We start from the raw sequence: 24,713 nt of genomic DNA, 5'->3' as shown, positions 1-24,713 counted from the left end.
GTTGAACCATGAAAAAAAAAAATGAAGGGCAAAAGAGACAAAGGAACTGGGTCAAAGTGATAAGTCACCCTACAACTTCTGCAAGTGAGTGGATGGGTGATTTTTTTCTGCCTTTTTTATACCTCAATATTTCTTCCAACTTTATTTTTCTTCAAGAAACGTGTATTATGTTAATATTAAAAATAGTCAAGTGAAAAATGGGAGAAAAAAAATCCAGAAGAGAGGAGGCCTCAGTAGTCCAATGCGGGGGGTGCTGGGTGGTATTTCCAAGCAGCGGGGACGGGTTTGGGCAGAGCCACTCACAAGCCGCCTGGTGGCGAGAGGCTGGGCTCCTGAGACAGACGGAGGAGCCCGGGGGTTTGGGCTGGGCAGGGCATCAGAGGACCACTGTGTCCTGCATGGTCCCCAGGGGGCAGCAGCTGAAAAGAGCACAACTTGCTCCTCTCATTCCTCTGCCCTGAGCTCCAGAGCAGTCCTGGGGGAGCTGGGCAGACAGCAGTGAGGGAAGAGTCTCCGGGGTTCCAGAGACTGCCTTCTGGTCCTGGCTCCACCTCTAGCAGGAGAGGGGAGAGCCGCCGTGGCTGCTGGCCCCTCATTCCTCTGACAGCGTCAGGAGCAGGACAAGCTGGTGAGCGAGCAGAACGGGGACACGCAGTGCCGCTGAAGAGCGTCTCCACGCCCAGGTTCCCTGCAAATTCCACCAAGGCTCCGGTTCACACTTGGCCCTTCCTAAGCCAGAGTGCTCCGAGTTCTCCCCTCCCTCCGGCCCTCCCCTCCTGTCCATTCCACAACACGTAGTTGCCCAGTATCTCTTCCACTGTAGGCGCCGAGAGGGAATCGCTTGACGGTACTTGAACTTCTTCAGTAAATGCTTAAAAGGGATGCCTCGTATCCTCCACATCTGTCTCTGGAAGGTTCTCTGGAACCTGGGTTTTTCTCTGCTTTTTTTTAAATTAACATATAATGTATTATTTGTTTCAGAGGTACAGGTCTGTGATTCATCAGTCTTACACAATTCACAGCGCTCACCATAGCACATACCCTCCCCAGTGTCCATCACCCAGCCACCCCATCCCTCCCACCCCCCCTTGGGTTTTCCTCTACTTTCTGTTTCAGATTTCCAGAGTGCAGGGTGGAGCAGGCAGGTGGAGGGCAGGGCCGCAGGGGTAGGGCCAGGCCCAGGCAGGACGTGTGCTCAAACCGCCAGGGACACAGAGGCTGAACCTGCCTGCCCGGCTCTGTCTCCCGACGGGGGCCCCGTATTTCTTCTTGCACCACACTGACACTGGAGGCCAGGAATCTGAAAGCCAGGGTCTCGGCACCTCTGAGATTTAGGGACTTCACCGGGAAGACACAGTCTGGCCTGGACCAGGATGAGGGTGGGCGCTGTCCTCACAGCGGGCTTTTTCTCTTCCTTCCCTGCCCCCTGGGCGCCCCCTTGCCGCACCCTCACCCCAGCCCTGTGCCGAGTGGCTGCATTTTTTCCAAAGGGCAATGTGGACACTGCGAGGCAAACATTTGCTCGAGGCCACGGGAGAATACAGGGTCATGGTTCACAGCCAGGGAAGTATCCTTTTCCTCCACCGACTTCCTGGTTGTCCAAGGACACAGGCATGGGGGCTGTCCTTTTCATAAGTCTGAGAAGTCAAGACATCCAAAATCTAGTCCCCTCACTTTCCAGAAGGATCCAGAACCCTGTAATTCCACTATTACTTGCTTATTGGCACACCCACCAGTCAGCAGTTAATTTGCTGATTCATTCAACCAACATTTACTGAGCATTTACTATGCACCGGGCACTGTGCTAGGAGATAAAAGGGTGAGCCAAAGGCTCAGGGTCTCAGCGCTCAGGGGGCTCACAGTATCAGGGTGAGGGGAGACATGTTAGCACAAAGCGATGTAACTCTGTAAATCTGGCTCATGCTGACAGCATAGGAGAAGTCAAGGGCCACAGAGGGGTTCGATGAGCAAGGGCAGGTTGAGGTGCCTCCGAAGGGTCACTAGAACTCAGCAGGTGAAGTGGGAAGGAACAGCTCCTCCATGACGGGGCTGGGGTTGAAGGTGCGGCCCCCAGCCCGGAGGACAGGTAGCTGCAGCTGGGGCATAAGGAGCCACACCCGGCTTAAGCAGACCCTCCATGGCACAGGATATATTTTTTCTTTAACCTAAGAGTGATGGAAAGCCATTGAACCATTTTAGGCAGAGAGAGAGAGGGAGAGACAGAGAACCTGGCATCACAGGGGGCAGGGGGAAAGACTGCATGACAACTCTCAGGCCTTGACTCACATTAGCATGCTCGCTGAGACAGGGGAGCTAGTGAGATGTGGCGGGTGTGGGACACCGGGCAGATGGGCAGTGCCGGAGGAGGAGCTGGGGGTGGGGAGGGGGCAACAGGCCTGGGCCCTGAGACGGGGGTGTGGCCTGGGCCTCTAGGATGGGGTGCTGCCTGGGCCCTGAGATGGGGGGCTGGGCTCTGAGATGGGGTGCTGCCTGGACCTCTAGGATGGGGTGCGGCCTGGGCCCTGAGATGGGGGGCTGGGCCCTGAGATGGGGTGCTGCCTGGACCTCTAGGATGGGGTGCATCCTGGTCCCTGAGATGGGGGTGCGGCCTGGGCCCTGAGATGGGGGGCTGCGCTCTGAGATGGGGTGCTGCCTGGACCTCTAGGATGGGGTGCGGCCTGGGCCCTGAGATGGGGGTGCGGCCTGGGCCCTGAGATGGGGGCTGCGCTCTGAGATGGGGTGCTGCCTGGACCTCTAGGATGGGGTGCGGCCTGGGCCCTGAGATGGGGGGCTGGTCCCTGAGATGGGGGTGCGGTCTGGGCCCTGAGATGGGGGGCTGGTCCCTGAGATGGGGGTGCGGCCTGGGCCCTGAGATGGGGTGCGGCCTGGGCTGCGGCCTTTCCACTTCCTCTCAGTCTATTCCCACCTTGGAGCTGGCCGGGAGGATCACTGGAACTGGAGTATTCTCTGCAGAAAACCCAGGCAGACCACAGGAGAATGAGAGTTTGTGCTATGTTGGCGTTTCCTCCCATCTCAGGCACGAAGGCTGGGGAATCTTAAATGGTGAGTGAGCCCTGGGGGAGCCTGCCTCAAATAGCCCTGCTTTATCCAGTGTCTGCTCGGAGGACCTGCGCTCTGGGCGCCGGGAAGGGGAGGGGAGGCGGGGGAGGAGACAGGACGGAGGGGGAGGAGCAAGGTAGGGACTGGGCAGGGGAGGAAGAGGAGTTGGGAGAGCGGACGGGGGCCGGGGCAGAGGAGGAGGGGCGGAGGGGGAGGCCCGCCGCCGCCGGCCCCGCGGTGAGTCACGGTACCCGCTCCCGCCGCCTGCCTCTATTTTTGTATCAGCGCCTGCTCGTATCTGGCTCGCTGAGTAAGCCTCCCAACGGGTGGGGGGGGGGAGGATCTGATGGCCGAGGATGAGGACCGAGGGAATATTGGAGAAGTCGCAATAAGAATTACGAAGCGATCCCTCTGTCTTGCTAGGAGAGCTTCGCCTTTTTAGTAAGCAGGCGCTCGGAGCCGCCGCGGCCCCGGGAGGAAAGACTGGCCAGGCCCCGGGCGGCCGCCGCACCGATGATCCCGGGTCCGGCGCCCCGAGCGGCCGCCTGCGCTTTGGCAGCGGGCGTGGCGGCGGCTGCGGGAGGGGCTTGGGAGGCTGTGCCGATAGGCACTTGACTGTGAGCCCCGGCAGAATAGGGCTCCTCAGCGGCCGGCGGCCAGGCTGCCGACCTCCCCGGGCCGCAGCGGGTCGCAGCCGGTCACAGACAAACGCCGGAGCCCGGGGCTGGAGGTCAGATCTACGGCCGGTTACCCTGTGCAAGTCATTCCGTTTCTCTGAGGCTCCATCCCCTCATCTGTGAAACGGGGGTGGTGTGCCCAGCCTTGCAGGGTTGGAGGATGACAGCAGAGTGACCAGAGAGCCCCAGTGTCACTGTCCGCTGTGCCGAGGGGGAGGCCGGTGGGCCCAGTCTTGAGAAGAGCTCCGCGCCCCAGTGCCTTCTAGAGAATGAGGGCTGCTTTTCTTTGATTTGCGGTGCGAACAACAGCCTTTCTGAGGCCACTGGCAGGGGTCAAGGGCAAGGGATGCGCTGCCATGTGGCTTTGAGCCTCCCTGGATTATCTTCCGTTTGGATAATCTCCAGGGTGAGAGTTGTTGAGCTATTTGAGCCCGGCCTTCCGAAGTTAACTTGTTTGCATGAGGTCATGGGGGGAATGCCGATCATGTCAATCCTGGTGCTTTACAGGTACTTGGAGGAGGAGAATTAGGGTTTACTCTTGCCGGGAGGAACTGGGTGAGCTGGGAGCCATGCATCCTTCTTGCCATGCTTTGCAAGGGGTGGACAGCCAGAACACACTCGTGCCCGTGTATCCCCAGGCTCCCAGCTCCTGGGCCTGGTGGAGAAGAGGCATGAGCATTTCTGGTCTCTCCATGGCAAGAATCCTCACATTCAGAGCAAGATCCTGGTGACCCAGGGCGCCAGGACCTGTCTGTGCACTGAGGCCTGGGACCAGACAGGCTGAGCGCCAGACCCCAGCACAGCCCCGAGTGCCCTGAGGGCCATGCCTCCAGGAGCAGGTGCCTGGCCACGGGCACAGACCTCCCCTTTCTGGGGCCTCCCAGAACAGGCAGCTGTCCTCTCCTTCATACTCTGCCTGACCCTAGAAGGAAACAGAGGGACACTGACAAGTGGCCTGGGTTTTTTTCCCCCTTTCTCCTTGCACAAGTAAGCACAGCTTTAAACTCAAACTTTAAAGCCAAGAGTGGCTCTGGGAGGCCCTGGGGGAGAGACAAGAGCTTCCAGACCATGTTGGGAAAGCGCAAGGGGCCAGCCAGGCTCAGTGCCCGTGCTGTCCTCTTCTGCCCTGCCCTCCCCTGTCCCCTACCTATCTGAGCCGGGGGTCCCATTCTCCTGGACAATGCCTCGGGTGCCTGGCTCGCCCATGTGCTCAAACTAGCCCCCGCCCCCCACCGCCCCAAGCACCTGCACCTTTCCTGACAGGCATCTGATCTTTTCCCTTTCCTGTGTATTCTTAGTGGCCCCCCGGGGAAAGGCAGCCTGGCCTTGCATGGCTGGGACACCCCCCCCCCCAGTAACGTGGCCCCAGAGCCCACGTGGTTCCTTCCCCCAGGGCTGGCTCGGTGAGGGTCTGCTGGTGGGGTCTCTGCCCTTCATGAACCAGAGTCAGGGCATCTTCTTTTGTGGCCAAGGAGCAGCCTGCTCAGGAAGAAAGCTACAAGTGTTCCCATTTTGCAGGTTTGAAAGACAAGGCTGAGGGTTGATCACAAAGTCCCAGGCTGTTAGTGCATCAAGACGCCTGCATCTCTAGCCTGTTACTTCTCCCAAGCCACGAGCCACGGAATGCCTGGGGAGCATGGTGGTGGGCTTGGTGGAGACGTCTAGGGCAGCCCTGGAAACGTGGAGCTGTCGGGCCTCTTTGGGCGGAGGGTGGATAAAAAGGGTATTTCTCTCTTAGATCCCTTCAGTCAGAGTCAGCGTGCAGGACAAAGCCCACCGCCTTCCTTAAGCAGGTTTTGAACTGTCCCATCTTCCTAGCGGCCTCCGCTCACTCTATGCGCCCGATTTTCCATTTCGCAGGGCTCGCTACCCTCTGGGAGCTGGAGCTGGCTCCGGAGCCTGCGGGCAGGAAGGACGGTGTGGGGAGAGAACAGGCTTTCTGGGCCGGGCTCACTGACAGCTCACCCCACTTGCCTGCCACGGGCCACATGCCTGCCATTCCCCCTGGCGCTCTCATCCTCTCAATATAGGGTGCTTCTGGCACACTGGGCGGGGGCCGCCAGCCCCAGGGCCAGACACCCTGCTGCTGGAAGGCGAGGCCAGTGGGGACAGGCTAGGGCAGGCGTCAGCTTGCTCCCTCTCCTTGCATGGCCACGGCCTGCAGCCTGTCTTCTGATTTGTGTGTATTATTAGGTCCCAGGGACTCCGGCGGCCGTGGGGGAGCCGCAGAGGGTAGGGCGCCACCCAGCCTGCCAAGGGAATTTATCCCCGAACTGAGCTCTTCTGGGGGTCCTCCAGCCTGGCTGGGAAAGCAGGCCCCCCGCCTCTTCCAGGAGGGTTGAAGAAATGCCTTGGGTACTTTTACCAGTGCCTTTTCTTGCTGTGCCCCCAACGGCCCCAGCGCGCATGGACCTGCTTTGCCCAGCTGCGCACCCCACCCCGTTCCCCCGCCCCAGCTTGTTTCGGTTCCAGAAATTAACCTAGTTTGCGGCTGATGGGGGCTTCATGGCCTTCTCTCCCCAGTAACATATGAGCATGTTTACTAGGGCGGTTAATGTCACGACAGCAGAGTTAATTTTGGAAATTGGGACCATGCTGCCCTGGAGGTGCAGGCCAAGGCCCCTGGCAGGGCACCGAGTCCCCCCGGGCCCCCACACAGGGCCCTGAGCTGCCCAGCTTTGGGAGGGAGGGAGGCACGCGTGTTTGCTTTTGGCCCCAGCCCCACACGATCTGACAATGTCCGGCAGCCGCAGAGAGGCTGAGCAGCTCTGCCACCGGGCGACGGGAAGTGACAGGCGTCTTTAGGCAGTGGGAGAAGAGGACAGGCGCCCCTCTCACTGGTGGCGTTTAGCCAGAGAGGAGCTGCCCTCCGCCTGGGCAAGGGCTCAGAGCCAAGGCGGCCGGCCTCACGGCCTCACGCAGCTCTGGTTTGACTTTCCTTCCTTCCTTCTTTCCTCCCTTCCTCCCTCCCTCCCTCCCTCTTTCTTTCTTCCTTTCTCTTTCTTTCTTCTTTCTTTCTTTCTTTCTTTCTTTCTTTCTTTCTTTCTTTCTGTCCTTCTTTCTTTTTGTCTTCCTCCCTCCCTTCCTCCCTCCCTTCCTTCCTTCCTTCCCTCCCCTCTCTCCCTCTTTCTTCCTTTCTCTTTCTTTCTTTCTCTCTTCTTTCTTTCTTTCTTTCCTTTCTTTTTTCCTGTCTTTCCTTCTGTCCTTCTTTCTTTTTATCTTCCTCCCTCCCTCCCTCCTTTCCTTCCCTCCCCTCTCTCCCTCTTTCTTCCTTTCTCTTTCTTTCTTTCTTTCTTCTTTCTTTCTTTCATTCCTTTCTTTCTTCCTGTCTGTCTTTCTTTCTGTCCTTCTTTCTTTTTGTCTTCCTCCCTCCCTCCCTTCCTTCCTCACTCTCTCCCTCTCTCTCTTTCTTTCTTTCTTCCTGTCCTTCTTTCTTTTTGTCTTCCTCCCTCCCTCCCTTCCCTCCTTCCTTCCTCCCTCCCTCCCTTCCCTCCTTCCTTCCTCCCTCCCTCCCTTCCCTCCTTCCTTCCATCCTTCCTTCCTTCCCTCCCTCCTTCCTTCCTTGACAAAGAGCTTCATTAACCTTTGTTTCAAACTTTATTCCCAGGCCTCTTCAGCTTAATGAGCTGCAGAGGATGAGTGGCCCATAAAGAAGGACGGGAAGCAGCTGACATGTCCAAGGGGCTCCGGCTTAAGAACATTAGAGAGGTAGATTTTATCAGCTCCACGAACGGAGGAGTGAAGAGCAATCACAGAACAAACTAGCAGCTCCCAGTCCCTCCTCTGTTTTGTCTTCTTCAGAAGTTGACACGATTCCGTTCACCTCATTCTCGGAAGGCTCACCGAACCTCACAGCCACCGCTCCGAAGCTTGGTTGGAATACACACGGACAGTTGGTCACGGGGGGCGAATTCCTGAGAAGCCGCAGAAGCCATGTCTGCGGAGCTGGGGGGGATGTGGAGATGGGGACCCTGGGCCTGGACCCCTCAGCCCCCGTAGGATGCACAGGTGTGGGGCTGCTCTCCCCGGACAGCCAGGTCCCCCACAGCAGGACCCCATCAGGCCACTCTCACGGGGCGCTCTGCTCTGACAGCCTTGGGGTGCCCCCACCTCCACCTGGGCTGTGCTCCCGGCCGGATGGCCTGGGGTTCTCCTGACTTCACTCTGGGACAGTCCCTCCGTGACACGTTGCTCCCACGGCGGGCCTCATCTTCCACATCTGCAACACAAGGGTCAGAATCGTCACCTCCAGGGTCCCTCACTGCCCAGAAGCCCTGCACTCCTGCCTGCGATCGCTGTCATAGCTCGGGGACACAGCGGGCTCCTGAGACCCGCCTCCCGCAGAAGCCCTGTGCCCTCCCCGGCCTGCAGTGCCCCCCCCCCTCCGCAGCAGGTTCGTGCAGGGCTGGCCCCTGACTGTGGAGGGACTCCCGTGTCAGGCCAGCCTGTGCCCTGCGCGTGGGGGGAAGCCAACTGCGGAAAAACTCCCCTCACATAGGGTCGGGGGCAGCAAAGAAAGGGCAGGTTCGAGTCCTCAGCTGGGGCTATGGCCAGGAACTGGGGTGGAGGGAAGACGGGGGGCAGTGGCAGGAGTTCTGCAGGGTGGGCATGGCCCAGGCACTGCTTTTCAAGATGAGCTTAGACATGGGAGAACTCTCCATTTCTCCACGTCTTTAGTAAAGTCGGCCATGCACAAAAAGCTGGGTCCGTTTGCTTCTGTGTTGAGGAATTGTTTAGGTGGCCGTCAAAGCAGGTCTGCGACCAGCCTCGGTGGGCCCGGGGCAGGCCGGGGCAGCGGGCCTGAGCGGAGAGGTAAGGCAGTGAGCATTCGAGAATGCCGGCCTCGCACAGATGCGGCGTGACGACAATAACGTCAGAAGGAGAGCTTAATACTCGTGCTGCACTTCGAGACGTTTCCTGAACAAGTAAGTGTGATGTGCGTGTTTGGAGCCTTCAGGATATATTATTTCAAAGCTCAATTAGAGTTGTTGTTTTTTTTTTAAACGCTTACTTTGGAAAAAATTTCGATTTGCAGAAAGGTTGCAGGGGAAGTACATAGAGCTTCTTTCTGTATATCCTGCCCCCCGCCCCCTGTTGTTCCCATCTTCATATCCTTCATGTCCGCGAAGGAACCAGGCTTGGTGCCTCACTATCACCTAAACTCCAGAAGTTATTTGGGTTTTAGCCGTTCTCCCACGAATGCCCTCTCTCTGTCCCAGGATCCATCCGGGGCACCACGCTGCATCTAGTTACCATGTGTTCTTACTCTCATCTGGCCTGTGAGAGTTTCTCAAGTCCTTTCTGTTTTTTGTGTGTGTGTGTTTTTTTTTTCCATGAGCTTGACAGTTTTGAGGAGTACTGGTCAGGTATTTTGTAGAAGGTCTCTCAATTTGGGTTCCTCTCATCTTTTTCTCATGATCAGACTGGGGTTATGGGTTCTTGGAAAGAATACTAAAGAGGCCAAGTGCCCTGCTCATCACATCATGTAGAAGGTTGCATGAGATGGTGTGCCATTTCTGACATTTGTCCTCACCGTGTGGCTAAGGGGACGTCTGCCAGGTTTCTCCACCCTAACTTACTATTTTTTACTTTCCCTACAATATTTTTTAGAGCCCAGGCTTAGAGCTTAAAGGAGGGGGCTAAAGGTCCCCCCAAACCCTGCAGCGGGGGGGGGGTCTCTCCGTACTTTGTTTAGAATCTTCCATAAGGAGGAGCCACCTCTCTTCACCCGTTATTTTACTAATTCAATCATCACTTACATATACACACTCTGGGTTATAATCCAATGTTATGTTATCTGTTTTCTTGTCAAATCATTCCGGCTTTGGCCATTAGGTGCTCTTTCCTTTGACATCACAATACTTTTGTTTATGGAGCACTTCTTACTTTCTCCTACTGCAATACGCTCCAGGCGCGTGTTGTGTTTTCCCTGCCCTAGAACCCATCACATCTCCAAGGAGTCCTGGTGCCTTTTATTGGAGAGTGATATTTAGAAACCAAGATCTGGGCCACTAGTGTGCTCATTGCTCCTGGGGTGTTCATTGTTGTTTCTAGGACCTCTTAGCAGGCAGAGCTAGGGAATAATGATGTGTATATTAACCCATGTATACATACATCTATAATTATCTCCATATATACATTTGCATATATGTTAAGTTAAACATGAGTTCTTACCGGTAGTGGTACTAACTCAGAGAAAAATACAAACATGAAAACAAGAATCTCCATTCCTGGGGTGTAGAGGGAGGATGTTGGATTTTCCACAGGATGGAATGAGGGTTCAAGCCTATCTTATTTCAATCTTAGGAGACCACAGGGCCCCAGTTGACGTCTGGATGACAGAGAGGGCATTTCATTACTGTGCATTTTCACTTTTCAGCCAGTTGTCTGCCATTATATAGATACAGGTGGAGACAGACTTAAATGACACATCCTCACATAAGGAAAAGGAAAACTCCCCCGTTCCAGAGCCCACTCTGTCAGCGGTGGGACGGCAGCGCTGTCCAAGCAGTTGGGTCTTTGTCTTCTGGGGCATGTCCTTCTCTCAACTGTCTCAACTTCCCCCCCTACTCTGCCGGTGGGGCCTTGACAACTTTAGATGCTGGCACCTTCAACATCTTATGACCCTCGCTGGGTCATTAGGGCCCACAGAGCCCCCTTGCTTGTGTGGAGAAGTTCCACAAGGGTCACGAGAAACCCGGTCTTCACTCCTTGAGGAAAAAGCCAGTTCAGTCTGCCCCCAGCACAGTCTGGCCCAGGCAATGCTGGCTTTCTGGTTCCTCAGTCTGAAGGTGGCCGAGGCTTTACCGTTATGCTGAGGTCTGCCTTCAGCTTTGGGGCAGATGGCAGTGACCAGCAGCCAGCCACCATGGCCTGTTTGAGGGGACTCTGTGGCAGGTGGTGGGGCATACCTGGCAGCCGGAGCCCAGTTCCCCTCCCCGGCTCCCCTTCTCTGCATGGGCACAAAGGGCTGTACTGCTTGAGCTTCGGATCTCCCTCTTTAAGTCAGGGTAGAGGATACATCTGAGGGACATGTAGGGCTCATAGATTCTGGAAGCTTCTAAATTAAAGGGAAAGGAATCTTGGCTTGAAGCACCAAGAGTCTTAAGAGACATGACCTGTAAAACAGAGAAAGGTATCATAACTCTGCCTTCTGCTTTAGGCTTCTTACACCACGCCTGTAAGAAGCCTAAAGCAGAAGGCAGAGTTATGATACCTTAAGTATGTGCTGATCCTGCAGGGAACTGTGTGCTCTCTGGAGAAAGAAGTGGGATTTTACCTTAGAGACAGGTAACAGGCACTTATTAGACTGTGTATCTAGTACTCTGCTGGCCACTGGGGGGGAGAGAGCAAGGGAAAGGGAGACATCTGTCTTGCCTGACAAGCTTACCATCTCCTGGGGAAGGTGAGATGCACCAGAAACCACACCAGGAGTATGCGTCCTGGCCTGTGAGGCCTCTGTGGGCCACCCACTCCTGACCAGGGCTTCCCAGAGGCTGTGGGAGCAGGCCGTGAGTGGCATTTGGAGCAGACCCTGAGTATAAAGGTCGTGAATCCTAGAGGTCACTTCCCAAATGTGTGATCTTGGTTCACTTCACCATCTCAAGTCTCCACTTCTTTGTCCATAAACTGAGGAAAATATTCACAAGAATATTGTGAGGATTGATGTGATGTCTGCGTAGCCTTAGCTGGGGGTGAAGTACCACTCAGCGCCTGGTAGTAGCTATCACTGGTCGTTAAAGGAGAAGGCCCGATTCTTCCAGTTCTGTCTATTGGCTCCTGTGTCAGTTTGATCTACCCCATCACTGTGGGATTTTTTTTTTTTTTTAATCACTCCCTTACTTTCTGGCCCTACAAGATACTTCCCCTTGTATATTTTCTGCCCCAGTCCTGGAATCAGCCATTTCTCCAGGGAGTTCTGGTTCCTTTTATTGGAGAATGGTTTTAGAACACAAAGATCTGGGGCTGGCTCTGCTTATTGCTACTTGGGTATCATTGCTTAGAGGCCCTCTCAGCTGACAGAGCAAGAAAGTATTTATGTACCGTAAACCTTGTCTACACACAACTCTTAAGTATCGCAATATCAAGCTATCTGTACTTTAAAGTAAACGTGAGTTCATACTGATGTTTCCAGCTGCAGTACATTGCCACGTGTTTCGTAGCCACCTTCCCTCGGTTCTGTGACCTTCCCTCCAACAGGGGCAACACTGAGTCCCACTGTCATCCATTTACTTAATTGCTCTATCCCAGTATACATGTGTGGTGGTCTCAGAATTATGAAGCTGTGGCCCATGGGAAGCCCCATATTTATCAAGTATGGTAAGGAAAAAAGAAAGAGTGATTTCACAGTGGAGAAACCTGACAAACATAACATGCCTCCACCAGGTGACCAAGTTAACATCCACAGTGTTAGGTCAGGCTGATGCGGCATGTCCTGAGTGTGATGTGATGAAAATGGTACTTTATGTTGGTGGTCTTCCTCCAAAAAATGCATAACCTCAATATAATTATGAGAAAGACATCAGACACATCCCAACTGAAGGACATTTTATAAAATACCTGGCCCAGTACTTCTCAAAACTGTCAAGGTCATCAAAAATGAGGGAAGTTTGAGAAAATGTTACAACCTAGAGGAGCCCAAGAAGACATGAAGATTAAATGAAATATGGGATCCTGGAACAGAAAAAGGACATTGGGTAAAAACTAAGGAAATCTGAATAAAGTGTGAACTTTAGTTAATAATAATGTATCAGTATTGGCTCATTGATTTTAACAAATGTACCACACTAATTTAAGATGTTAATAATTGGGGGAACTGGATATGACGTATATGGGAACTTTCTATACTGTCTTCACAACTTCACTGTAAATCAAAACCCACTCTCAAATAAAAAGTTTACTTAATGGGGCGCCTGGGTGGCTCAGTCGTTAAGCGTCTGCCTTCTGCTCAGGTCGTGATCCCAGGGTCCTGGGATCGAGCCCCGCATCGGGCTCCCTGCTCCGCGGGAAGCCTGCTTCTCTCTCTCCCACTCCCCATGCTTGTGTTCCTTCTCTCACTGTGTCTCTCTCTGTCAAATAAATAAATAAATAAAATCTTTAAAAACAAAGTTTACTTAAAAAAATGGGTATTAAGGAGGGCACGTATTGAATGGAGCACTGGGTGTTACATGCAAACAATGAATCATGGAACACTACATCAAAAACTAATGATGTATGGTGATTAACATAACATAATAAAAAAAAGAAAAGAAAAATAAATAAATAAATAAAAGAGAAGGTCAAGTCCAAGACTACATGCTCTCAAGGCATCTTCCAAGATGTCTGCTCCCTTAGGAATACAAGTACAACCTTGTGCCCTTCTGGTCTTGCCTGAAATTGGAGCAGGCCAGGCAAACTGGGCTCCTGACCTGTTCTCTTGAAAGCAGAAAAGGCAAACAGAATAACAGCCCCCAAAGATGGCCATGTTGTGATTCCCAGGACCTGTAACCCTGTTAGCTGCTGTGGCCAAAGAGACTTCACAGATGTGACTAAGGTAAGGACCTTGAGATGGGGAGGTTACCCGGGATTATCTGGGTGGACCCAATGTTATCACAAGAGTCCATACAAGAGGGAGGCAGGGGTCAGAGTCAGAGAAGGAGTTGAGATGGTGGCGGTGAGAGCAGACACGCTCTGATGTGATGCAGTGTGTTGCAGAGAGAACCAGGAGCCCAGGATCGCAGGCGGCCTCTAGGGAAATGGACTCTCCCCTGACCGCCTCCAGAAGGCACACAGCCCTGCCAGCCCCAAGGTTTGAGATCCATTTCAGACTTCTGACCTCCAGAAATGCAAGACGATATGTTTGTATTCTTCCGGCCACCAAATTTGTGGTAACTTATTACAGCCATGATAGGACACTAATACAAGTGTCTTAAGCAAAGTGATCCTTTCTGGGGCTGACTTCCCTCTTCCAAGCATGGACCGAACTTCCCACAGAAGCAGGAGTCCATGTGGTAGAGGGGGCATGTTTTCCTTAGGATCTGTATCACAAACATGTGCATTACATACAGATTACCCGGGGAATTAACACTGATGGTTATGCCGGGTTTCCCCCACCTCCACATCAACAGCAAATTTATTATCTGCAACCTTACTTGATGGAAGCAAACTTGCTTTCCTTTCTTTGAAATTCTTGCCAACTTCCCTTTGGAAGGCAGTAATTATCTGCCTTTGCTATTTAGAGCATTTTTAGTTCCTGAACATCAGGATGACAACAGTATTCTGTAGATAAATTCTTTGCAGCCTGAGGATTTATTTTCTCACGTTGCTTTTCCTCTCTAAACAATAAAGGGTCTCAAGGGAAAGGCAGCTTCCCAGAGCTGGGCATGCAGGACTGTGATGATTCTGTGTGTGCACGTGTCTGTGAGGGTGTGGGGTCCATGTATTCTAAACCTCTCCAGAAATAGATGAGCCAAACTTCCCATGAGATTGAAGAGGCTTTAAAAACAACAAACCTACTTTACTCTCTGTGCATCATAGCTGGTTTAAAATTGAAGCAGAAATATGTACCTTTAAGAAAAGCTCCTCCGTCAGCAGAGCCCTCCAGAAAAAGAAGTCCTGGGTCATGTCACAGATGTAGCCAGTGACAATGCCTACAGCCTACATCTCCCCTACATCAGTAAAACGGCACTTCATCATCTAAAACCTGTAACGTAGGCGTTATTATTTTCATTTTATAAAGAAGAGCTGCTCTTTTGGTCTTTTCTGAGAGCTTGAGATATGGCAGGAGCTGTGCTAGGCTTCTTACCTAGTGTAGTGGTTGGGAACCCAAACTGCCTGGATTTGATTACTGGCTTCCCCCTTTTACCCTCTTACCCTCTCCCCTTACCAGCTGAATGGCTTTGCCCAAATCGCCTAGCCTCTCTGTGCCTCAGTTTCCTCCTCTATAGGAGGGAATAATTGTATTTACCCTCAGGGAATTGCCATGAGAATGAGATGAGATAATGTTTGTAAGGGTCTTAGAATGATGCCTACCATGATGGAAGCCCTCACAGCATCCTTTTGAAGCAGGTATTTGTCCTGAACCCATGTCAGATGTATCACTTGCCTCACTCTGGGGCCTAAAAATGCAGTTGGATTAGCTTGCGTCATTTGCAGTCTTTGACTGATGGCCAGCTGATTTTAACAAAGGGGCCCAGGTAATTCAATGGAGGAAAGAACAGTCTTTTCAACAAATGCTTCTGGGACAACTGGGTATCCACATATGAAAGAATGAAGTTGGACCCCTACCTCACACCATACGCAAAAATTAACTCTGTTGCCAGCTTCTGTGTGGGTTTTTCTCATTCACCTGATGTGTAGGAGTCACTCAGCTAGTCCCCCTCTCCACCCAGAGGGCATTGTTCCATATGGGGCTGTAGATTCAGTGTATCCATGGGACGAAGTGAGTTGCCATCTTGAACTGGAACTCCAAAATTAAAATTTTATGCTTCAGATGATACCATCAAGAAAGTTAAAAGACAATCCACAAATGGAAGAAAATATTTGCAAATTATATATCTAATAAGGGACAGTTTTGTGCTGATCTTAACTTACCAATAACCAGTGTTGTGGTTGGACTGGCCTTTATCTTTCTTATTATGATAGCAAGATGCCCTTCAGCAACAACCATCAGGAAGCTTTGAAAAAATAGGAGTTTATTACTTACAACACCTAGAAATTACACAGGATACTTGGGGCCATATAGTGAGGTTGAGGGTGGGGAAAAGTGCACAGGCCTGGGTTCTGCTTTTATTGGGGTTGAGGGCGGGGGCCTAGGGTTTCACAGGCTCAACCTTTATTGGTGAATTTAAAGCATAAGAGTGGGAATTGAAAGCATAGGAAGAGAAGAGACAAGTGACCTAAATGGCCAGTTATCAAAATTAACCAAGATCTCTAAAACAACAGAGCCTCAGTGGGCAGAGGTGGCCTGGCTCTTTATCTAATCATGTGGCTGGCAATATGTTTATTCAAGATAGCCATCTTTGAAATGGATACCTCATTGAAATGGATGCTTAAGCTATCAAAGCTTAAGTCAGGCACTCACATTACAAAAAAGAAAGAAAAAAACACAATTAGGGCTTACACTACAGAGCCGTGTATCCAGAACAGTTAAATAACTTAAAATTCAACAATAAAGAATAAATAACCTAATTAAAAATGGGGAAAGGATTTGAATAGACTTTTCTCTGGAAAAAAATACAATGACCAATAAGCACTTGATGCTCAACATATTTGTCATTATGGAAATGTAAATCAGAACCACAATGAGATCCACTTCATACCCACTAGGATGTGAATAAAGACAGACAATAACAGATATGGAGAAAATGGAACTCATTCCCATTGCTGGTGGGAATGTAAAATGCGGTAGCCAATTTGGACAACGGTTTGTTGCAGTTCTCCAAAAAGTGAAACATAGCATTGTCATATGGTCCAGAAATTCCACTCCTCGATTTATATCCAAAAGATTTGAAAACAGGTACTCAAACAAATACTTGTTCATGAATGTTCATAGCAGCACTATTCATAACAGCCAAAAAGTGAAAATAACCCAATGTCTAATTAAGAGATGAATGGAGTGGCGCCTGGGTGGCTCAGTCGGCTAAGTGTCTGCCTTCGGTTCAGGTCATGATCCCAGAGTCCTGAGATCGAGTTCTGCATTGGGCTTCCTGCTCAGCAGGGTGTCTGCTTCTCTTTCTCTTTCTCTCCCTCTGCCCCTCCCCACTGCTCGTTCTCTCTCTCTCAAATAAATAAATAAAAATCTTAAAAAAAAAGAGAGAGAGAGAGAGAGATGAATGGATAAGGGCACCTGGGTGGCTCAGTCGGTTAGGTGTCCAACTCTTGATTTTGGCTCACGTCATGATGTCAGGGTCATGAGATAGAGCCCCAGGTGGGGTTCTGTGCTCAGCGGGGAGTTTGCTTGAGATTCTAGCTCTCTCCCTCTGACCCTCCCCTGCTTGCACACGCACACTCTCTCTCTCAAATAAATAAATAAATAAATCTTAAAAAAAAAGAGATGAACGGATAAACAAAATGTAATCTATCCATACAAGTGGAATATTATTCAGCCATAAAGAAAAAATTAAGCACTGACACATGCTATAATGTACATGAACTTTGAAAAACTTACTCTAAGTGAAAGAAGCCAGACATGAAAGGTCACCTATTGTATGATTCCATTTATATAAAATATCCAGAATAGATAAATCCATAAAAACAGAAAGTAGGTGGTGGTTGCCAGGAGCTGGGGGTGGGGAGGGGAGTAATGGGGAGTAACTGCTTAATAGGTAATGGGGTTTTGGAGTAATGATAATGTTTTGGAACTAGACAAAGGAGGTGGTTGCATGATAGTGTAAATGTACTAAATACCACTGAATTGTTCACTTGAAAATGGTTAACTTCATGTTATGTTAATTTCATCTCAATAAGAAAAATTAGGATAGTAATTATCCTTTGGGGGGGATATGGTGATGGAAAGAGGATGCTGGGGGCTTCTGGGTTGCTGGTAATGTTGTTTGTTAATTAGGATGTGGAATATGCATGGACACTGAATGTGTGAAAATTTGTTGAGCTGTACATTTATGATCTGACACTTTGCTGGATGTATATTACACATCTATAAAAAATTAAAATGGAAAAAAATATGCCCAGGGCGCCTGGGTGGCTCAGATGGTTAAACATCTGCCTTCAGCTCAGGTCATGATCCCGGGGTCCTGGGATCGAGTCCCACATCGGGTTCCTTGCTCCTTGGGGAGCCTGCTTCTCCCTCTGCCTCTCTCTGTCTCTCATGAATAAAATAAATAAAATCTTAAGGAAAAAAATATGCCTAACACAGTGCCTGGAGCATAAGAGAGGCTCAACACCCAGTAATCTCCACTCCTCCCCACACCCTCCCTCACCAACCTCCCTCCTGTTGCCCGTCTCCCTTCCTTATTGCTATCAGGGGAGAGGGTATATTTTCATCTTCTCACCAGTAGCAGATTTGAGTTCCGTTGCTCACACCAGAGACCTTAGAAATCATAGCTAAGCTCTCAAAGTCTACTCAACTGCTGAATCTTAATGCAGAAGGCAATAGGTAATATACTGAGGGAATATTTTATGAGAAAACAGATGGCAAGGGAAATGGGCATGAGTGCTTAATATTTGGAAAGTTCTTTCTGCCCTTGGTTATTAAACATCATGTTAACTGGTATAAAATATCCTCTCAAATAATTTTTGTGGAAGTTCTAAGAGAATCTTCTCCTGTGCCAGGTTGTTTGTGAGCATGAGTTCATGCACAGAAGGCCCTTCCCTCACCGTGGTGAGTGAGGAGCTCATGGTGGCTTCTAGAGCCCAAGGAGGACATTCTGTATGGATTTGTACTGAGCTCCTGGCATCAAGGACTCCACGAAAGAACTCTGGGTAGCACAGGCTTCCCATATGTCCGTACAGAAAGCACATGTGGAGGGGCACCTGGGTGGCTCAGTCGTTAAGCGTCTGCCTTCCGCTCAGGTCGTGATCCCAGGGTCCTGGGGTCGAGCCCCGCATCGGGCTCCCTGCTCAGCGGGAAGCCTGCTTCTCCCTCTCCCACTCCCCCTGCTTGTGTTCCCTCTCTCACTGTGTCTCTCTCTGTCAAATAAATAAATAAAATCTTTAAAAAAAAAAAAACAAAAAAAAGCACATGTGGAGGATGCACCATGCCACCATGTTCTTGCCACTGAGGTCACTTCCGGGCCCTCACGTAAGCCCATCTCTTTCCTGCCTTGAGGGTTTTGCTCATACTGTTTCTATTTCCTACGGAACCCAAGGTCTGGGCATGTTGGCTCCTTCTCATCCTTCGGAGAGGGGCTGAAGCACCAGCTTAGAGAGAGGCTGTTTTAAGCGGCCCAGGATTTGTGTTAGTCAGGCGTGATAACACATGCAGACATGGAAATGACTGAGGAAAAAAGAAGTTTTTTATACTAGCAGTTTCCTAGAAATAGAAGGCATACCAAGCTATGTAGTGCTACTCAGGACGTCCCAGGTTTTGTCAGGAGACAGAGGGAACAAGGGGAAAATGTGGGCAAGAGGCTTGATTATGATTTCTGTGGGAAGGAAAGTGAGAGGCAGAACAAGCGGGCTCTGGCTTGGCTGGGTTGAATCATTTCAGTGGACTCTGGGTGTAGGGGTGTCCCCAGCTGATTAGAGCGAGTGGTAGTGATCCTGAGTGGGACAGCCGGATGGGGCTGGTCAGGGGCGTGGGCTCTGCGTTGGTTGGTTCGTATTTGAAAAGCATACTCTTGGGGCAAGTTTTTACTGTGTCTAGGAGTTGTCTACCCTGGAAGACTCCCTCCAGGTCAGCAAGGCCCCAGATGTGAAAGCATCAGAATACAGAAGATAAAAGACATGGTTACTACGGAAGCCTTCCCAGAACAATAACATTGATCATATTTTCTATCTCTCCTGTTGAATCTGTTTCCTTCACTGGAATGGAAGCTCTGGGGCGCGGGGTGGGAGTGGGCAGGGAGCCCTCTCTGTCTTCTTTACCAGTGTATCCTGGTGTCTAAAACCTAGTAGATGCTCAATAAATAGTGAATTAGTGAACACATGAATCAAATCATACTGGCTTAGGGGATCTATGAAATGTTAAGGTCTGTTCTCCTAAAGTCCTAATTGTGCGTGTGTATGTGCGTATGTAATTTTTTTTTAATTGGACATAATGGAGTGCATTCCTCCCCTGTTGTCCTGCCCCACATGCGGTCAGATCTCCCAAATGTTTTGACAAATGTTCCCACTCATGACGTCAGCAATGAAGTGCTGCCTGGAGGGGACAGTATGGGATCAAGTAGGCCAGAACACCTGTCGCTCATGTCCTATTTTCCTACCAGCTCCTTTTTTTTTTCAGTCGACATTTTTTGCTTTGAAAATGGCAAGACAGTGGGAAGGTTGTACTTTGACTGAAGGTATGTGTTATCTCCGGCTGAATACTTTCTAGACCAGGCCTCTAATGGGAAAAAATACTTGTGCTAATTCCTGTAGAATTAACTCCCTGGCCACGTAATTCTCCAAACTGGCCTAATATGCAGCAGGCACTTCCCCAAACGTGGATGAATTCCCTTTGGCTGGGGCGTCAAATTAGAGGTTTCAAATTAGGCTGTGGAGTCTTCTGGGACTGGAAGAAGATGAGGGCTGAGGATAAGGAGGCTGCCAAGCCCTCTCTGCGGAAGAAGGGCAGAGAAGAGTAAAACAGTGAGGAGAAGGGCGGGCGGAGTGTGGAGACGCCTCCCCACACTGGTTATGATCACTTTTTTCTTTAGACATGCGACAGGTGAAAAAAAGGCACTGTTTGTATTGCTTGTTTCCTGGTGACATTGAACTTTACTTTTTGTGGAGTGTGTGCAGAACATGCTTACTTGGCAAATTTGTCCTCCTGTGACTGGACTGTTCGCACGCTTTGCCCATTTGTTGAACAGCACGCCCACTCTTCTCTCTAGTGTGTAAGGACCGTCTACATGCTAATTTCTGGACTGGTTTATATGTTGTAATCATCGTTTCTGGCTCCTCGCTGCAAGGCAGCTTCTTTCTGAATGGCCAAGTTGAGGTGGATTTGCAGTTATCCATTAACATAGTGGCGTGTGTCTATGGCTTGAGTCTAGTTTCGAGTTTCACGCTGGCGAGAAAAACTCTTGTCACCAGGGGATGATGAACTTGCTTCCCTCAAGTGTCTTTCACCGAACGGGGCTGAGAGTGCTGGATGGGCTCCCTAAATTGCAGTGAGATCGTGGCCAGAAGTGGAGTCTTTCTGGGCCTCTGGGAGCTCATCTAAAAAGTGAGGGGATGATGGGAATTTATAGAGGTTACCTGGGCAGAGAGCGTGGGAGTGGGGAGTACACGTGAAGGGGAACTCTTACTTTTCCTTCTGTCTGCTTCTGCTCCACATGGGCTGTTAGAACCTCCATGTGTTCATGAATTTCTCCAACGTTTTATTATGGAAAACACCAAGCGTACAGAATGGTACAAGAATCGTGCATGAACACCCATATGCCCTCCACCTAGGATCCACCGCTAACATCTGACTACACTTGCTTTATCACCTACCTGTCCACCTACTCAGCCCTCTACCCACCCTTAAATCTGTCTGATTCCTTGATGCGTTTCAAAGGAAGTTGCAGATATATATCAAATATTCTTGTAAATACTTGTTTACTTTGTTCATAAAGAGAAGTGTCTTTTGTTTTTTTGGTTTTGTCTTTAAAGAAGGGGAGGGGAGGGAAGGGGGAAAGGGAGACGGAGAGAGAGAATCTTAAGCAGGCTCCATGCACAGCAAGGAGCCCGATGTGGGGCTCGACCTCAGGACCCTGAGATCACACTTTTGTAGCCTTACGGAAGAGAGGTGATAAGATTGTGAATAGATATCCATCTGCCACACTGTGTGTGAAATTTGTCTTTCACAACAACCTATCAGGGCAGGTACTCTTACCACCTACCTGCTTTAGATGAGGAGATGAAGGCCCAGAGAGACTGAGAAACTTGTCCAACATCACACAGCAAGTAAGTCACAGAGCTGGGATTTGAATTCAAGTCTGGTTTATTTCCAACCAAAATGAAATTAGCAAAAAATAGATGCATGATTTTGGATTATGACGATTGTTTCTAGCTATAAAATTAGTGTTTAGAAGTATTTAGCTACATTAAGAGAAGGAGCTATGGTAGAGATTGGGTAGTGAGTGTGAAGTAGCCCAGCTAGCTTCAGCAAAGGTGGGGAGGGGAGTTGATTATCAGGATGTGGGGGATGCAGCAAGGTCTCAGGGAGGGAATGCACAGGAGGGCTGGAAGGGCTCTCTCTGTTGTTTGCCACCCTCCTCCTCTTTGAATGTCTGCTTTGTTCTTCCTTTCTTGCTTATCTGCCCACCATAGACAATGGACACCCTGCAGCTCCAAATTTACACTTACAGTTCCAGCCATAGGCGAAAGCTCAGATTCTGTCTCAGTTCCATCTGACACTTCCAAGAATAGGAAAAATCAGATCGGCCTAGCTTGAGTCAAGCTTCCATCCTTGGTTCAACAAGCAGTGGCTAAGAAAAAGGGTGCCCCAGCATTAGCATGGCCAATGGGTGTTCTTTATAACCAACAGAGACAAGGGAAAGGCAAAACTTCCCAGAGAAGAGCATCCACGGCTTATGGGCTGGCAAGCACCCCAACAGATACCCCTTAGCAGAACTGGTGTAACGGAAGGACCAGCAATCCCAAAGCCCCTTGACTCCACATCCTATTGCCCCATCCACTGCTGGAGACCTCTTCACCCGCAGGGAAGGAGGGGTAGGACACACAGAGTCTTTAGGGAAAGCACAGACATTAAACAAGGATGGCCTTCAGTGTGCCCCAGGGGCATCTGTGTGGGTCACGAGAGGAAGGGCTCGAAGGGCTTGGCTTTGTTCCTGTATTCGTTTGCTAGTGCCGTTGTAACACAGTTTGGCAAACTGGGCGGCTTTAACAATAGAAATTTATTGTCTCACAGTTCTGGAGGCCAGAAGTCCAAGATCAAGGTGTCAGCAGGGTTGGTTCTTTTGAGCGCTGTGAGGGAAGGATCTGTCCCAGGCTTCTCTCCCTGGCTTGTAGGTGGTCCTCTTCATCTTCACATGCCCTTCCCCCCCTGTGTATTTCTGTTTCCAAATTCCTCGTTTTATATGGACACCAGTCATATTGGATTAGTAACTCTAATCCACTCTTATGACCTCATTTTAGTCTGATTACCTCTGTAAAGGCCCTATCTCCAAATATTGTGAGGTTAGGACTTCAATATATGCATTTAGGTGGTGGGGGGGGGGTGCACAATTCAGCCCATGCAGTTCCTCTCTGAGTCTCTGTCCCAGCTGAATGGAGGCATGAGGGCCCACTGGCATGATAGGAAGGTAGAATCCGCATCAGCATCACCCTCACAGACAGTTCAGATCTGTTCTTTAGTGTTCCATGGTGAAATCCAGAGCCATCACAGTCTGTTTTAGAAGGGACAAAATAAATGTTCAATAACTATTCAATGAATGAATGAAAAAGGCGATGGACTTCTCAGAGGCTACAGGATAAAAAGGACAAGAACTACAATCGAAATCGGGTCTCGTTGCAACACAAAGAAATGGAAAGACAACCCATGCTCATGGATCGGAGGAACAAATTTTGTTAAAATGTCTATACTACTCGGAACAATCTGCACATGTAATGCAATTCCTATGAAAATACCAACAGTATTTTTCACAGAACTAGAACAAACAATCCTAAATTCGTATGGAACCACAAAAGACCCCAAATAGCCAAAGCAATCTTGAAAAAGTTTCTTGAAAAAGAAAAGCAAAGCTGGAGGCATCACAATTCCAGACTTCAAGTCCTATTACAAAGCTGTAGTGATCAAAACAGTATGGTACTGGCACAAAAATAGACACATTGATCAATAGAACAGAATAGAAAACCCAGAAATACAGCCACAACTCTATGTTCAGTTAATCTTCGACAAAGCAGACAAGAATATCCAGTGGGAAAAGGACAGTCTGTTCAACAAATAGTGTTGGGAAAGCTGAACAGCTACATGAAAAAGAAAAAAACTGGGCCACTTTCTTACATCATGCACAAAAATAAATTCAAAATGGATAAAAGACCTAAATGTGAGACCTGAAGCCATAAAAATCCTAGAAGATAACACAGGCAGTAATTTCTTTGACATTAGATGTGTCTCCCAAGGAAGGGAAAAAAGCAAAAACAAACTATTGGGACTACATCAAAATAAAAAGCTTCTGTACAGCAAAGGAAATAATCAAAAAAATTAAAAGGCAACCTACTGAATGGGAGAAAATACTTGCAAATGACCTCTGATAAAAGGTTAGTATCCAAAATATATAAAGAGCTGATACAACTTAACACCCAAAAAACAAATAGTCCAATTTAAAAATGGGCAGAAGACATAAACAGACACTTCTCCAAAGAAGATGTCTAGATGGCCAGCAGACACATGAAAAGATGCTCAACATTACTCGTCATCAAGGAAATGCAAGTCAAAACTACAATGAGATACCACCTCACACCTGTCAGGTTGGCTGAAATCAAAAACCACACACACACACACACACACAAGACCCCAAGTGTTGATAAGGATGTGGAGAAAAAGGAACCCTCTTGCGCTGTTGGTGGGAATGCAAGCTGGTGCAGCCACTCCGGAAAACAGTATGGAGGTTCCTCAAAAAGTTAAAAATAGAACTACTCTTTGATCCAGCAATCACAATACTGGGTATTTACCCAAAGAATACAGAAACACCAATTCAAAGGGATACATGCACCCCTATGTTTATAGCAGCATTATCTACAATAGCTGAATTATGGAAGCCGCCCAAGTGTCCACTGACTGATGAATGGATAAAGAAGAGGTGGTATGTATATACAATGGAATATTACTCAGCCATAAGAAGAATGAAATCTTGCCATTTGCAACAACATGGATGGATCTAGAAAGTACAAGGCTAAGTGAAATAAGTCAGTCAGAGAAAGACAAATACCATGATTTCACTCATATGTGGAATTTAAGAAACAAAACAAATGAGCAAAGGGAAAACAGAGAGACAAAACAAGAAACAGACTCTTAACTACAGAGAACAATCTGATGGTTACCAGAAAAGGAGGGGGGACGGGTCAAATATAGGAAGGGGATCAAGGAGTGCACCTGTCGTGGTGAGCACCAGGTGATGTATGGAAGATTTGAATCACTATATTGCACACCTGAAACTAATAGTAAACTGTATGTTAACTAACTCAAAATAAAAACTTACAAAAAAAGAAAGATGTTACATGAAAAAAAAAAGAAATTGGGTCTTGTTGGCAAAACAGGCCCAAGTCCCCAACTCAGAAAGTTCTCTCCTCTTGGAGTGGTGGGAAAACAGACTCTTCTAAGTGTGTGCTCATGGGTGCGTGCCTGTACACGTGTGCATGCGTCGTGTGTGTGTGTGTGTGTGTGTGCGC

At 49.4% G+C, this 24,713-nt stretch overlaps 1 long non-coding RNA gene across 1 annotated transcript; it reads left to right on the top strand.

Moving 5' to 3' along the window:
* The first annotated feature begins 3,314 nt into the window (after positions 1 to 3,314).
* On the top strand, positions 3,315 to 12,645 carry LOC118555293 (uncharacterized). Its single transcript, XR_013449759.1, has 2 exons — positions 3,315 to 3,370; positions 7,345 to 12,645. It is a non-coding gene; the product is annotated as an uncharacterized LOC118555293 (long non-coding RNA).
* Positions 12,646 to 24,713: the final 12,068 nt, after the last annotated feature.

Source organism: Halichoerus grypus, chromosome 7 (genome assembly GCF_964656455.1).
Source record: "Halichoerus grypus chromosome 7, mHalGry1.hap1.1, whole genome shotgun sequence".
In the NCBI taxonomy this organism is placed as follows: domain Eukaryota; kingdom Metazoa; phylum Chordata; class Mammalia; order Carnivora; family Phocidae; genus Halichoerus; species Halichoerus grypus.
Note: the sequence above shows the minus strand (reverse complement) of the source record. Positions and strands in the feature narration are given on the sequence as shown.